This window comes from Rhopalosiphum padi, chromosome 1 (genome assembly GCF_020882245.1).
Source record: "Rhopalosiphum padi isolate XX-2018 chromosome 1, ASM2088224v1, whole genome shotgun sequence".
NCBI lineage: Eukaryota > Metazoa > Arthropoda > Insecta > Hemiptera > Aphididae > Rhopalosiphum > Rhopalosiphum padi.
The window spans coordinates 63,347,379-63,362,957 of NC_083597.1; the positions used below are offsets into that span (position 1 = coordinate 63,347,379).

General features: G+C 27.0%; 1 long non-coding RNA gene across 1 annotated transcript in view; it reads left to right on the forward strand.

Moving 5' to 3' along the window:
* LOC132918234 (uncharacterized) overlaps positions 1-15,579 on the forward strand; it is a 37,720-nt gene that overhangs the window by 13,433 nt on the left and 8,708 nt on the right. The window contains exon 3 of the long non-coding RNA XR_009660424.1: positions 11,530-11,629. This is a non-coding gene — a long non-coding RNA (uncharacterized LOC132918234). The remainder of the gene's footprint in view (positions 1-11,529; positions 11,630-15,579) is intronic.

Below are 15,579 nucleotides of genomic sequence, written 5' to 3' on the forward strand. Positions count from 1 at the left end.
TTAAAATTTAACATAGGTACTTAATTAATTAGTGGAAATAAATCTCAGTTGATAAAACAAATGCACAAGCTTAATCTAAATTTACTTATAGTGACATAATAATAATTTTTAGTGTTAGTACTTAGTATGTATTAAAATATTATTGATTACACATTGCACAGATATTCCTATACGCTTATCTAGACGTAAAAATCAAATTATAATAGAATAATTTATTGCTAAATGTTATTTTAATAAACGCATTTCAATACTACCTATATTCTTACTACTGTATTTCGTTATTAAAACACAAACTAATTCACTGGTAGTTGAACGCTTAATGTTACATATAGTTAGATATTTAGATTGCAATTTATACAGATTGAATGTGTAAAAACGAAAATATTGTTATAACATATAATCAGTAAATAAATTTGTTATTCGAAAACGTCAATAATCGCTTTTAATTTTTATAGTTTATTTTCAAATTACTGTTTAATAGTCAGGACATGTTTTCTTTTTTATTCGGTGACTAATAAAATAGTAATTGACTAAAAATTAAAACATACCTAATATAGACATATTTATCTCGTGGAGGTATTTGTGTATATTTCATTCTATTTAGAACTGTGCGAATAGATGAATAACGCACAGTAAACGAATATATGAACAGATTAATTGCACATTGTTACCGCTTAATCGAAGTGTTAGTTGGGTATAAATGTTTAGACGCATACGTAATTGATTTGGGTATGAGGGTTCGATTTGTTATCAGGTTGAATATTATTTAATTTGAATTGCGCCTTACTAAATTGTGTGCAATTTAAACGATGAACCACATTAGCAAGGCTTTGATTATATCCACATTATTTTTACAACCTATAATTTATTTATCAGCAAATAAAAAGCTTTGTAACATATTAACTAATAGCTTGATTGTTAATATTTAGTCATCAAAAAGCATAATCCGTAATATAAATTAGTCAGTTGTAATTAAAATTTGTAATTTTACATTTTTCTTCTTGGATAATTTGTTTTTATATACATGTTAGGGTATATACTTAACATGCGCTTGGAGCTTATTTGTGGTTAATCATCAGGGATTTATTGCTCCCGCTTTATAATAATCCCATAATACACTTATGATACAGCGTAATGAATATTAGTTGCTTGTTTAATTTAATGATATATTTTGATACGCAAAAAATTATATATCTTAAGGCGAATAAAAATAAGAAAAAAGTTATTTATATCATTATTGTTATTTATACCACGAGTTTAAATAAATAAATATACTAGCTATTATTTAAATATTTTCCTTAGATATTATTGGTTAATGTGATCATAATATCATTGTTTGAATACAATTATTTTTATCCTTTTTTTAAAATTATTTTTGAATATTTTGATAATAATTATAATTAGTTATTTATTATTTTGTTTTTGTTACCCGTATTCGACAATGATAGTTTTTATTAGTTAGTTGTGTAAAAAATACAATGTATTGGCTTTCGTTCCTTATAGCATACAAATGTATATCAAAGATATCTTATTGTACCTATGCACATTAGTAAAATAATGTACGAATTTAAGGCTAAAATATAATATAATATAGTATAGCTTTTAAAAATGTACTAAATTATGTTTTTTTATTTTATAAATGATAAATTACTAATTACTAATTACCTATTTTAGTTTATAATATTAAGTTGTTGAATTGTTATTAGTAAATATACTGCTTCGTAGTTAGTATACACATAAAAACATTAGTATAAAGTATTGAATTTATGCGATAGTATCTAATACTTATAAAATAAATACTTATACATAAATAAACTTTTTTGATATGATCACTATTTCACTCGAACTATTTCTTGAGTAACACACTCAACAGTTACATACAGACATATTTTGTAAAAAAAACTTTTTTCTCTGATTTGAAAATTAGAAGGTAAAAAATTAAACTAATTTATTATAAATAAAAATGAATAATTAATCTATCTCTATACACAAAATAGTTATAAAAGAAACATTTTATAAAGAAATAACAAATAATAATAATAGGTATCAATATTTAATAATAAATCTATACAGTATATATTATGTACTGTACCTAACAATTAACGTAATATAATATTTTCTTTTTAAATTATAGAAGATTCTAATAATTTTTAAAATAAACGTCATCTTACATTAAATCGTCGCAACAATGAAAATCTTAAAAAATAATACATTTATATTTAAATAGTATTCGAGTTACCAAAAAGTAAATACCTTGATGTATATACCAATTGATATCGACGAAAATGACCTATTATTATAGTTATATTAGTTATGTTATGCATAAAATCAGGACCTGTATAAAAACGATTGGAATTGTTGAATATTACAATAAAAATGCTTAAAACGTAATAGCATCTATTATAGTATCTAACACATCTATGCGCGAATCTTTAAAGTCTCATCCATGAACGAATGAGAGTATATTAAAAAAAAAAAAGTATTATTTAAGGACATCGTTAGTCACCGCTTAAACGATAAACTACTCACGCGCAGTATCTATAATTCACATGTAATATATATTAAAACACACAATATACTCTTTAACATAAAATATTAAATTATTATATTATACTTCTACAATTAAAATCAAGTTTAAAAAATGACAGTAAATTAATTAATGCAAGAACGTATAATGTAATTATGTAGTATATAGTGCAAAATCCATATTGTGTATTTTAATCATTAATTTGAGGATGAAACTATTAGAAAGATTTTAATCAGTTTAATAAGTACGTTGGTATACAAGATAAGTATAGTAATCAACAAAGGAAAAATAAAGACTTTTTTCAATAAGACATGCGTGTTGTGCATCAATAACAATTAATTCTTGAAGGGGTTATTTTTAAAACCTTAAGCCTTCTGTGTATTGACGATTACATTATGTATAGCTGTGTAGTTTATTAATATGCGTAAACGGTATACCGACAAAATATCGCCGATAAAATATCGCGTGACCAAAATATGTGTAAACACACTCACGTGTTGAGGTGGTTTAAGTATACAATTGTTGGTTCAATGCACCACCAATACATCGTCGGGGGGAGGTGAGTGGTTTGTTGAGCGTTTGATGACCACAATGTATATGATTTTAATTTTCAATAAAATAATCAACGATTGCAATCGTTGTTGAAATGGATTCTGCAGTTATCAATAATAATCATACTTATCAGTTAACGCGATTACCTTTATGACACAAACCAAACAAGGTATATTATGAAACACTATGACTAAACTAAATTGCTTCGGCGGGGTGGACGGGTGGGTATAATATATACTAAAAGTAAAAATTACACACACACACACTCACTTTGAAACGAGTGGCGTATACGCGTATATACACGTTATATCGTATAAATGTGAAGGCGCAAATAGGGCGATATCACGTGCTGCTGTGTACAGCGCGTTACAATATTATATTACGCACATATATAAATGTGTGTATGCACACTATATATGCATAGAACAGAGGGAGAGAGAAAACTCTCGCGCGTGTGTACATACAAATACTATACTCTCGCTGCACACGGACACTCACTGGGCCATAATTTATTCGGCCGCCTTTGCAAAAACCGCTTTGTACCTGCCCCATTTCTGGTCCGCCGGCGGGCCGGTCGAGAGCTCACCGCTCGTCCGCCGACTCACTCGTCCACCGCGCCCCCCTTATCTATCTTTCTCTCCGTCGTCGTCGTCGTCGTCGTCGCCGTCGCCGTCGCTGCCGCCGCGTTGTGTATAATACAACATGATGTCGAGAATACACGGTGTGAATACGCACGCACACACACACACACACTTACACGCATAAATGTGTGTATAGGTACAATGCACGGTCGACACAGCGTATATTCACCCTTTGCGAACGATAGGCGCGGAGGACGTATATACGTAAAGGACCGACGAGCGGGCGGATGAGAGGATGCCACCGCCGCCGCCGCCGACACTGGTGTTGGCCCGGGGATTATGTAATTTACAATTCTAATTATTTCGAATATTATACATACGTACTGCAGTCATAAGAAGAACCTGGGCAACGGTCATCGGTCCGGTGCTCACGCAATTTTCGCACAGCGCACAATATTATTATATCATCGCGTACACACTCGCACACGCCCGCCGCTATATTATAATATTTACGTATATTATATAATAGCGTCGCCGCGTGGGATTATTCATGTACACGCATTGCTAAACACTTGCCGCCGTCGCTATATACACTTTTTCATAATGCAGTAATCAGAAAACTCTCCTATTGTGCGACCGAACTCGTGTGTCCGTGTGTGCTGGACCCCGAGATGTGTGGGCACACCCCGCGCACCTTTGGCGTTTCTACTCTCTTGACGTTTTTTTATGTATATTTTTTTCTGTGTTTGAAAATTTCTCCGCTCTCTTTTTTTTCTTCTTTTATTTATGCGCTGTACCCGGAAGTTTGTGCTCTAATGAATGCCCCCCCCCCCCGAAACACTTGAAACGAATAAAATAGCTATGCGAACATATATACGCTATATATATATATATACACGCATATACCCACATAAGTATGAACATTATAATAATATGCATTGACCGCGTGTAAACAGTATTATATACATACTCGTATGTATATGTGTGTACACGTACGCACGTAGGTGTATACCACTGGAATACAATCCCTTAATTATCGTCTCTGCACGTTATCATGTGTATGTGTATATATGGACGCGTGTGTTAGTGTATTATACTTATTATATAGGTAGATATTATACATATTATATACATTTCGAATATCGTGTTGTATAATATAACGTGACGATAGCATTAATCACTCCGCGTATGTGCATGTGTGTGTGTGTGTGTGTGTGTGTGTGTTGATGTGGGGAAGGGTGTATAAATTTATGTATACGAGTCTCACTCACTGCACAGTGCAGATTTTTACAAAACATTGTAACATTTTTCTTGACAAAAGTTATTACCACTATACGAACTCATTTATCTATCCCTATCGCTATCTTCTAACCCTATTTAAAATATAAATATGCATATATATATATACTGGGTAAATGTTTTATCAGTATTAAGACACTAGCATCGTTTCGAATAATAATAAACATTTTTGAAAAAAATATATTTCTATTTTTGATCGTTGTATCCTTCTTTTTTCTGAAAATACAATTTGTATAATTTATATTCGATGAGATTTTCTAATATTTTGTAACATAATTTGAAACAAATAAATGCATTTATTCGATTAACTAATAATCAAAATAATAAAATAAACTCGATAAATTCTAACAATAAAATAAGATACATAATTTTAGACAAAATATACACATCGTAAATTCTATAATATATTTAAAGGTACAATTTAATGGTTAATAACAATTTAATAACTATGTGTTTTGAATAGTATAAAAATAATTTTTAATTTTAAGAAGTTATTATTTATATAATTTTATGTATTTCGTACTTACAACTATAGATAAATACGTAAATTAATCGTGTGTGTCATATTTTGTCTGTATGTCATGTTGGTAAATACTATTGGAATTCGTCTAACTTAAAATTTATTTATTCTTTTAAAATAGTGTTACACATAATAATGTATTTAAAATACAAGGGTAATATTTTTTCTAATTATTTATTGTACTGTGTGTAAAATGTATATGGATTTTAACGCCATTACCCACAACCAGAGTTTCATACAAGGATAAGAGTTTTAATGGTCTGTTTCCGTCTGCAGACCAAATTGCGCGCATGTGTATATGGATGTAAATTGTGTTCATTGCTGAAAACCTATGTGCGTTTTGTTTCATCCTTCACGTGTATACTGTATAGACTATATATAGGTATATGTGTACATACAGTATACATATAAACATAAGCGCATTCATATGTCTGTGTATGTGTAGTGTATTTATATATATGGAGAACGAGGGCAGAATCCTATTAAAGAACCGGACAAAAGGGGCTTGCAGGCAAAAAGCTCGGCTTGCGCATCGGGGAAAAAGCAGAGCATGCAAAACTCGTGTCCTTTGTAATTAAGAAAATAATTAATGTTTTATGCGCAACAACTGGTAAAAAACCTGCAATGTTAAAAAAACACACACGTGTATATATAATTATATATACAATACACATGACGACAAAAGGTCGTGGACTAGGTGGTATATACTATATATAGTGCTGGGCAAACGACAGTGTGTCAAAATCAACTCTGCGCCAAGTTGTCGTACACAATTTCCCATTTTGGTGAAACCTATAATGCACTGACGTAATATTATTTTGTAGCTTAAAACGTTTTAGTAGGAAACCTACACAGAGTATGATAAACATTATTATCATAATGTACACACTACATAGTCATTGATAAAATTAGCAAAGCTCAGGTATAGATATATTATAATAATACCTAATAAAAATTCAAACAAAAAACTTCATCAACACATATTATTCTTACAAGATAACATTACATGTAACCATTAAATGTAATTATATTCGATGTTTGCATTGTTTAACATTTGCGCGATAGCTATAATTATTATACACTTACAACACTGTAAGTATTCCAAGAGCTAAACTTAAAGTTATTATTATATATATATATATATTAGTATTATTTGGAAACAATGATCCACTTCGTCGTTTTAGATTTAAAAAAATATATTATAAACATTTGTCTCTGTTTAATAACCATAATATATAATGTACGTTTTACAATAATCATTCGTGTCCCTCTCGCGGTAAATTAAATTCACACTAACATATATACAACTGTGAACTGAGTAAAAGTACTGAGTAACTAATATTGTGATTTAAAAATGTATCATATTATAATCTATAGAACTTAAAAGTTACAGCCAGGATTTTTGCTATGGAATTTTATTGTATTGTTTTATTTTTATATATTTAAATATGAAATATCCCTTGAACCGGTTCACGCACTCCCCCCATTAAAGCAATAAATTTTCATAATTAATATCAAACATGAAATAGAACCATAATAATATAACAATATTTTTTTTAGATAATGTCTAAAACATATTATATTAAATATATTTTTTGTAAACCTAATACGGCTGACGAGAGGTGTTATAACATGTAAAACACCCAAAACACCTTCCTGGCTTCGTCATTGCATAATATAGCTACATAATTTGGCGAATAAAGAATATATCTGTTTACATTTTTTACTGTGAATGCGTAATTATGTCTTGATTTCAAATATATAAATATAATAGCAAAGCTTCACCAATAATTTTGTATTGTATTACAACCAAATAGTGTGTGAATATAATGTTCAAAAACATTGGTGATTTTAAATAATCGGGAGCATATGGGAGGGATTGCCGCCGGAGTTGTTTTTCCCTGTTATTATAATACCAGCCTATCTCAGTATTGAATTTTCATTTTCGGTATTAAAGTATTAAAGACCCCTTATTTTGATACAACGATTCCCTGAAGTTTGCGCCCCCATGTAATACTGTAGAGTGTAGACGGTGCTCAAAGGAGCAAAGTAATAATAATGGTTATGGTATTGCTTCAATCACGACTCACGAACACTAAACATTATTTTTAACATTGATAACATGATTATTAGGTATTTTATGTACATTTATTTTTTCGCATTTTCGTATATCTTTCTAAAATGAGCATAATTATAACACTGCGCTGTTATGAATAAATATTTTGGTTTTACCTTATTATTATACGTCGTGTCGTCGTCTATTTTAGTTTTAATTTTCTGTTAATTATGCATAAGCCACCATAACCGTGACGAGCGTTCAAAGTAGTCTGTTAACTATACATATTGTTTTCTGTAAAATATAAATAAAACACTTTGAAAAAATGTATATTACTTTCTATTAAATACATTTATTTCGTTCAAAAACTAAATTGAGTACACAGAGGCACATGAATTGGTGCGTCGTCTACTACTATTTTTAAAAATACTCATAATGATTCATAGGTAATTTATTTTCTATTTTAAAATGTTACACAAAAAATTTTCAGTTCTTACTTATATTTTAGGAAGAAAAACATATTATGAACTACTATATTTGTTATGTATTATGACTATTATGTATAATAGTGATCCATTTAACATAAACAATCATTATTTCAGAAAACAATAACTTATTTTTAAAAATATTTCTTTTACATAATTTCAAGTTGTTACTTGTTACAAAACTATACATTTTATCGTTATATTATTTTTAAGTTTTTTACTCTTTTGAATGACAACGTACATTTTTAATTCAATACTTCAAAACAGAATATTATTTAGTTTTTCAATCTATAACATTTCATAAAAGTGGTTACTTGGTTAAAAAAATTCAAAGTTTGGACGAACGAAGTGGATCAACATTTTACGAGATATCTCTGTGTCACTCAACTCCGCTCAAACATTAAATACTTATACTTACTCTTAAACTATTCGTCTAAAATTCGATTTCTTTTTATCAAAATTTTCCAAAAAATATTCTGCTATTCTGCTTTGTAATAAGGAATTAAAAATGTATGTTGTAGTTATAAAAATATAACATTTAAAAATGATAAAGATAAAAAACAGTAAAGAAAATCATTTTGTTTTCTAACGACTTTTAATTATCTAAAAATAATTAAGCTTTTGAGTGCTCCAAATTAAATAACTAAAATAAAAAATCCGGTATTCATAAATTTCTTAAAAATACAATGTTAGGAAATTTTATCGTTTACTTATATAATTATTTATTATACGATTTTATTTAATAGGATTTCATCGTATTAATTGCATTTAGAACCTATGTCAAAATTCACATGAATATGACTATGTACTAATGTATATACATATACATAATAGTTTAGGTATAATGTACTCATCTAATAGAACGCTACACAACACAAATATAGAAGCATCGACCCTTTACACAATAATACGCACGTTGTTAGCTATAAACGCTGCTTTACATTATTTACTTTAGAATAGGAAGTAGCTGGTGTACAGTCTGTATGTATAGAATGTATATTAAGCCCTCGTGGTTTATAAACGTTTCGAATACTATCCATGATAATTATTATTAACTTGTCTAGGATAGACATGGCGTTCTCGAGTGTCCGATTTCCTATTTATTAGTGCCTACAACTATATCGTATGGCGTGTTTATTTAATATATATGTATACAATAATAACATCCTTTCGAACGAATAACCCCTACAACACAACGATGGTTAGGTAGGTACATGATACGCGGCACACTAAAACTATCGATGAAATACGAAATAGTTCCGGAAAACCTCATATCGAAGATCTTAAGACAAAAGGCCATAATATAATATATCATATACGTATTATAATAATATATTAATTTATTGTATAATGTTATCTGTAAAGTCAATGATCTATCGTATTCCATTCACTGAGTCACATGTTAGCTGGACTAGTGAAGTTAAAATTGCACGGTATTATAGACAATACTATATTATAATATGATTTAATCCGTTGGAAAATTACTCTATAGATCCTTGAAAACCATATTCACGATAGATTAATATTATAAATGAAAATTGCGCAACAGCAGACATTTTTTTCCATGTATAATATTATGCTACTATATACTTGGTAGTTTTACTTTTATCCGCATTAATTTTAGAGCAGTTTTTTCTGTAAAAGTATAAGTAAAGTTGATTAACTATAATACAATTCAGGATTACAAACCGAACAATTGCGCCAATCAAATTTTAATTTAATCGAATTACGAATTTTGTACAACACCAGCACATTATTCTGGATTTATAAATAGATTTTTCCGACATCAGATACACAAACATTTTTTTATCTTATATATTAATATAAATACTTGTATTTTTGAAAATGATACAAATACTAACTGTCCGATGACTTAATTAAATCGTTTTATCTATATTAACTCTATTGTAGAAGTATATTCAATATAAATTTAAACAAACTACAAAAAACTATTAAACATAGATAATACATACTTACTAATGTTATAGTGCAGAAAAATATTATAATTTAGCTTATAAGACTAAATAAACAAATTAAGATCACATTTTGGATATAAAAAAAAACACTATTACCTAGAAAATAAATAGAAATTAAAAAACAATTTTGAAGGTCATATTAATAGTATTAATAGTTACAAAATTCTTATCTAATTTTTACCGATGCTTTTTATTTCTTTTTAAAATAACTTATTTTAAATAATTATCTAATTATTGAAAATCAAAAATAAACGTATTCCTTTGGTTTGAATTATTAATAATCTACGCGTTTTGTTTAACTAAAAACGTAGGTACCATTAATAATTAACAACTCGTTTACTCGTCTACAACTGTATAACTATAGTACTAAAATACAAAATATATATTTATAACTTTAGAGATATGCTTACTTTTGTAGCTATAGTAAATATAAACTTCTTCTATTTATTTTGCTTTGTAGTATTTTAATTTTTTTTTAAATAATAATAACAGTACGTAAACATGAATTAAAATGAATCCATTTTTAAAATAACTTTTTATTGACCAACTAGTTACTATGTTTCAATAAAAGAGAAAACTATCGTAAATATATTTGTATATTAGATATACTTACAAAAAAACTCTAATAATAGTATATTTTATAGTACACTAGAAAAAGTAATCAAGTCCAATATTATTTGCTGCAACATTATAAAATACATTTATTTATATAAACTATATATACCCATACACTTACAAAACTTCTGTAAAATAAAAAGCTCAATTAAAGTTAACAAACCACACGCTACACAATAAATATTAGAATTAAAATATATAATAATTCATTGTTGATCATTAGTAAAAAAGTATTACAATTTAGTTAATCATTAAGACACCAACTTCATATTTTTTTCGAGCAAATGTTTTACTTAATTAATTATTCAAAATACATACAAACCTAATAAAACATAAGCTTATATAGTCAGAATTCACAATTCACTATTACCTAATGTATAATTTATATTTAAAACGGTGTGCTTGTAATTTAATTTAGTAAATGTAGATAGAAAAAAATTATTATTATTACCGTAAAGTATTTACTGTATATAATATTGGTTTTGATTCAATATTATTTGTAGTATCAACATATATTCATTATAAAACTAATATTATGGCATGCGTTCGTGCATATATTACATATTATTATATATTTTTTAAACAAATTATAGTAGAAACTTTTTTATTATTATTATTACCTACATTATTTTTACTTAAATTGCTAATACCATAAAATGCTATTTTGTATGAGAAAATTTTCAGAAGAAAAGAACTGCTTTTATATTATATGTATTAATATCGCGGAGTATTGCCTAATCAGTTTTAGAACTTCAGTTTGAATGAATAAATATGCTTTACATTCCTATTTGTTGTAGCTACGTGAAGGTACCTAATATTTGTCAATATTCTTATTCAGTTTTACTAAATATTTTCTAATTTACAAATATAACCTAATTAATCTAAAGAAAATAATGTTGTACTGTTTCTATTTAACAGCTTAATAATAAAACGATGAAAGAGGACATAACTATTGTGGATAATCGTAGACATGTCTTATGCAATCAAACTTAACTGCAGCATCTATTTACACTTGCAGGTACGTGGAAATATTAAGATAATTTAAATCGAACAGTAATATTATATTTATTATATGTATTTCTAAGAAATATTTTTCTTGATTCATTAAATGGAAAATTAAAATGAAATCAAATATGCTTAAATATAATGAAAAATATTAATATTGAAAGTTTGAACGTACCTAATTAATAATATTGTGAATAAAATAAATAGTATTTATATAAAACGTGTATTTTAATAATTGTTAGACACAATTTGTCAATTTAATGAAAAACAACAAATATTTTTAACTACAAAATTAATTGATAAATCTGAAATAGTATCATAGAATGTACCAATGTACATTATTGTGATCTCATTTTTAAATTAACATTGCAAAATATAAATGTGAATAGCTCATATTAAATATAATGTTATTAGAAACGTATAAAGAAATTAACTTTTTTTTACAAAGCTTTTCATTTTCATTATTATATGTAACGACTCTTCTTGAATTTAAAATTTAAATTCAAATATTTTAATTATTCTTATCAAAACAATTATTTTCTAAAAATATCAAAATCAAAATGAGTATACATAACCAATATATCTGCAGCTTTATATTTCAAATATTGTATTTTTATCGCTATTGTTTTTATTTAAAACTCGTGGTACGCATAGAAAAGTCATTTTAAGTCTTTTATTTATAGGTAATATTATTCTAACGAAAATACTTTGCATTTATTATGTTTAAACACACACACACACACACACATATATATATATACACATTATATGTATATTATATTATTTATTTATATTTATATATATATATATATATATATATTCTAAATACATATAAAAGTATAACTATGCAGACACGCGCGCAAAGGTCCTTACGGCCCGCCCGATCGATACGCCGCCGGCGGAGGAGAAAACCTAATTAAAACCGACTTAGCAACGTCCGCGGGAAAAGACCCCTGTCGGATTGCGAAGGAAAGAGGTGGAGAAGAGATCCCTCGGTTGGCTCTTGTTTTTATGTATACGTGCAAATGGGGGTGAAAACAAAATGAGGAAAAAAGCTAATGCGTATACGGTGTGCGGTCCAGGGGTAGTATAGTCGTACGCTCGTTCATCTTACACACGTCCCCGTAGGGTTTCCTTTGTGCCCGTGTGCCGTTGTAAAAAAAAAACCATCAGTTCTGTTGCAAAATATACTTAGCTCTGGGAATCAAATATAAATTTAAATTTTTTCTAAAAAATAAAATAAAATGATAATCGCGTACCCCAACGGCTAACGTACCGAACTTTTCATTTTCATTTTTTTTTACCCATTATACTGACCCTCATCAAATTTGCATACGAAAACCTGTTTGTTTTTTACTTCAATCTGCTCTGTGCTAATATTAGGTGAACCGGAAACTATCACTCGTTTTACCATAAAACCACTATAATGTTCATCAGAGTCAAAATATAATTTTATCTCTAAAATATTCACCAGATATAATATATATTGTTATGACTGTATGGATTGAAAATACCTATTAAACTTAATTAATAGCAGAACATAAACAAAAATTATCTTGTGAACAAAAAAAATATGTTATATTTTAGAATATTATAAACATGTTTAAAGAGCACTATTGTACGATATAACAGTACGATTATGTTTGAAAATTCCAGTCGAACGTTATATTATATAGTGTTAGATACTTTAAATGTGAGCTATATTGAAAAACCGCATGCAATTACGGTATATTATAGAATTATAAGAATGCAGTGGGATGTGGTTCACCATAACCATCCACTGCTGTTGAGTCGAAAGATAATTTTAACTTATGATATTATAATAATATATTATATATATATCTACTCCATTATTGTGTGGAGAAAAAATAAAATTATAAAAAACACTAAATAAAAAATCATATATCATGTTACACAACTATATAAAAAAAGTTATGTCTTTAAAAAAAACATTTCGTTAACACTGAATAAAAAACCATCAAGAATGTGTTTTAAACAATTTTAAATGTATTTTATTATTTGACGGTATACATATAGATATAACTGATAGAAACATAATAAATGATCAAATAAAAACAAAAATTAAATATATTTATTTGGAAATCAAATTAATTGCAAATACTTCAGTTAATTTATGTTTATTAAATTTTGATTTACTTAACAATTTTTACTGTGCGAGTATAATAAAAATTGTAATTATTGTCATTTTGATAAAAATTATATTTTATATCAGTTATTATTGCGTATATGTCAATACAGTATTCTGGTACAATTTTTCTACTCAAAAATATTAATAATGAAAGTTCTATAAGCAAAAAGTATTCGAGACTAAAGAATAACGATAAATATGATATGCTTACCTATTTTATAACGTTTCTACAAAATGACAAACTAAAGTAAATAATGTATTATGTTTAAAAATCATACGTTAATTCATTTAATTTCATGTACTTTATTTTAAAGTAATTCTAAGATCCATTTTCTGTACCTTTTAGAAGTCGTAACAAGTGTTTATCACTTTAACAGTGTTATAAAACAACATTTAAAATAAAGCAAAGCTATTTTAACATTTTTTTTTATTTATTTATTAAGTTAATAATCTGTTTTGGAAAAAAAGAATTATATAGAAATAATATAATTTAATTTTGTGTAATAATATCTACACAATATCGTAATTCTCTGTAGTTATATTTACAAAGCGGAATGAATGTATTGTCAGTTGTCACTTCTCGAAAATATGGTGTACTTTAACTTATTTATTATTAATTAAGCCGATAAACATTAAATTAATAATTCAATAGAAAATATAAAACAATAATATTATTATATATTATAATATATATTTTAAGTATAAATACTTTAACCTAGTAGCTTAAAAAATACATAATATATTTATTGACTAATCTAAATTTAAAAATATAATTTTGTTATCCAAATAGCACATGTCATAATAAAAGTAATCAACTTGACTAAAATAGTTGCATGTAGGACTAGCATCTATTTATTTTTGATTTGTTTACTTTCTAATAAATAATAATTATAAAGTAGGAATAAACGGGCTTATTCATCATTTAATTGGGATTTATTTTCAATATAATGCGTAAGAAAATTGTTAAATCGAAAATGATTTAATAATTTGGTACATTTCAAAGTATATATTATTATAGCAGCGTTTCTCAAACTGTGGGCTTTTATAATAATTATAGTGTTATAATTATATAACTACGATAGAAAAAATCTTAAATACCTTTGAAGTTCAAATTAAACTGGACTTATTTAAATTTAATATTATTTATTAATTTATTATATAAGGTACAACCGACTGGCCACTGGTATTTATAGATAACGTAAATGTAGATTATAAACCTTTTTTCCCTAGTCGAGGTACTTTCGTTATTGCCGCAACAATAATTTTGTCCTTATCAGCTTTGTCCGCACTTGGGCTTTTAGCACCGTTTCGTGAGTATTATGCTTGTAAACTTAGGTAATTTAAATTTTTAATTTATCCTCTGCAGTCTCGTATTTTTAAGGTAATTAAAAAACCATGCCATTATTGTAATAGACCTTAATGCGATGGGTAAACAAATTAAAAATAAGTGGAGAGATACTCTAAAACGATAGTACTTTTTAAATATATACCTACCTAATTCCTAGCTTTATAGACAAAAAAAAATGTAATTATTATATTTTAATATTTATAACATTTTATATAGGTAGGTACACAAAATGTACTAAAATAAAATTATTGTGTATTTAAATATAATTATTGATTAGCTCAACATATCGGTATTATAAATCTAAATAATAGATACCAATAACAGAACTTGGAACTTAAATAATTTTTCGATTACTATTCGGTTCTCGAAAATCCAGTTTCGATTCCAGTTTTTAAAATATTAGGATATAGGTTTAGGTTTGTTCAAGAACCAGTAAATAACGGTATTTAGTAGTATATTATTTTTA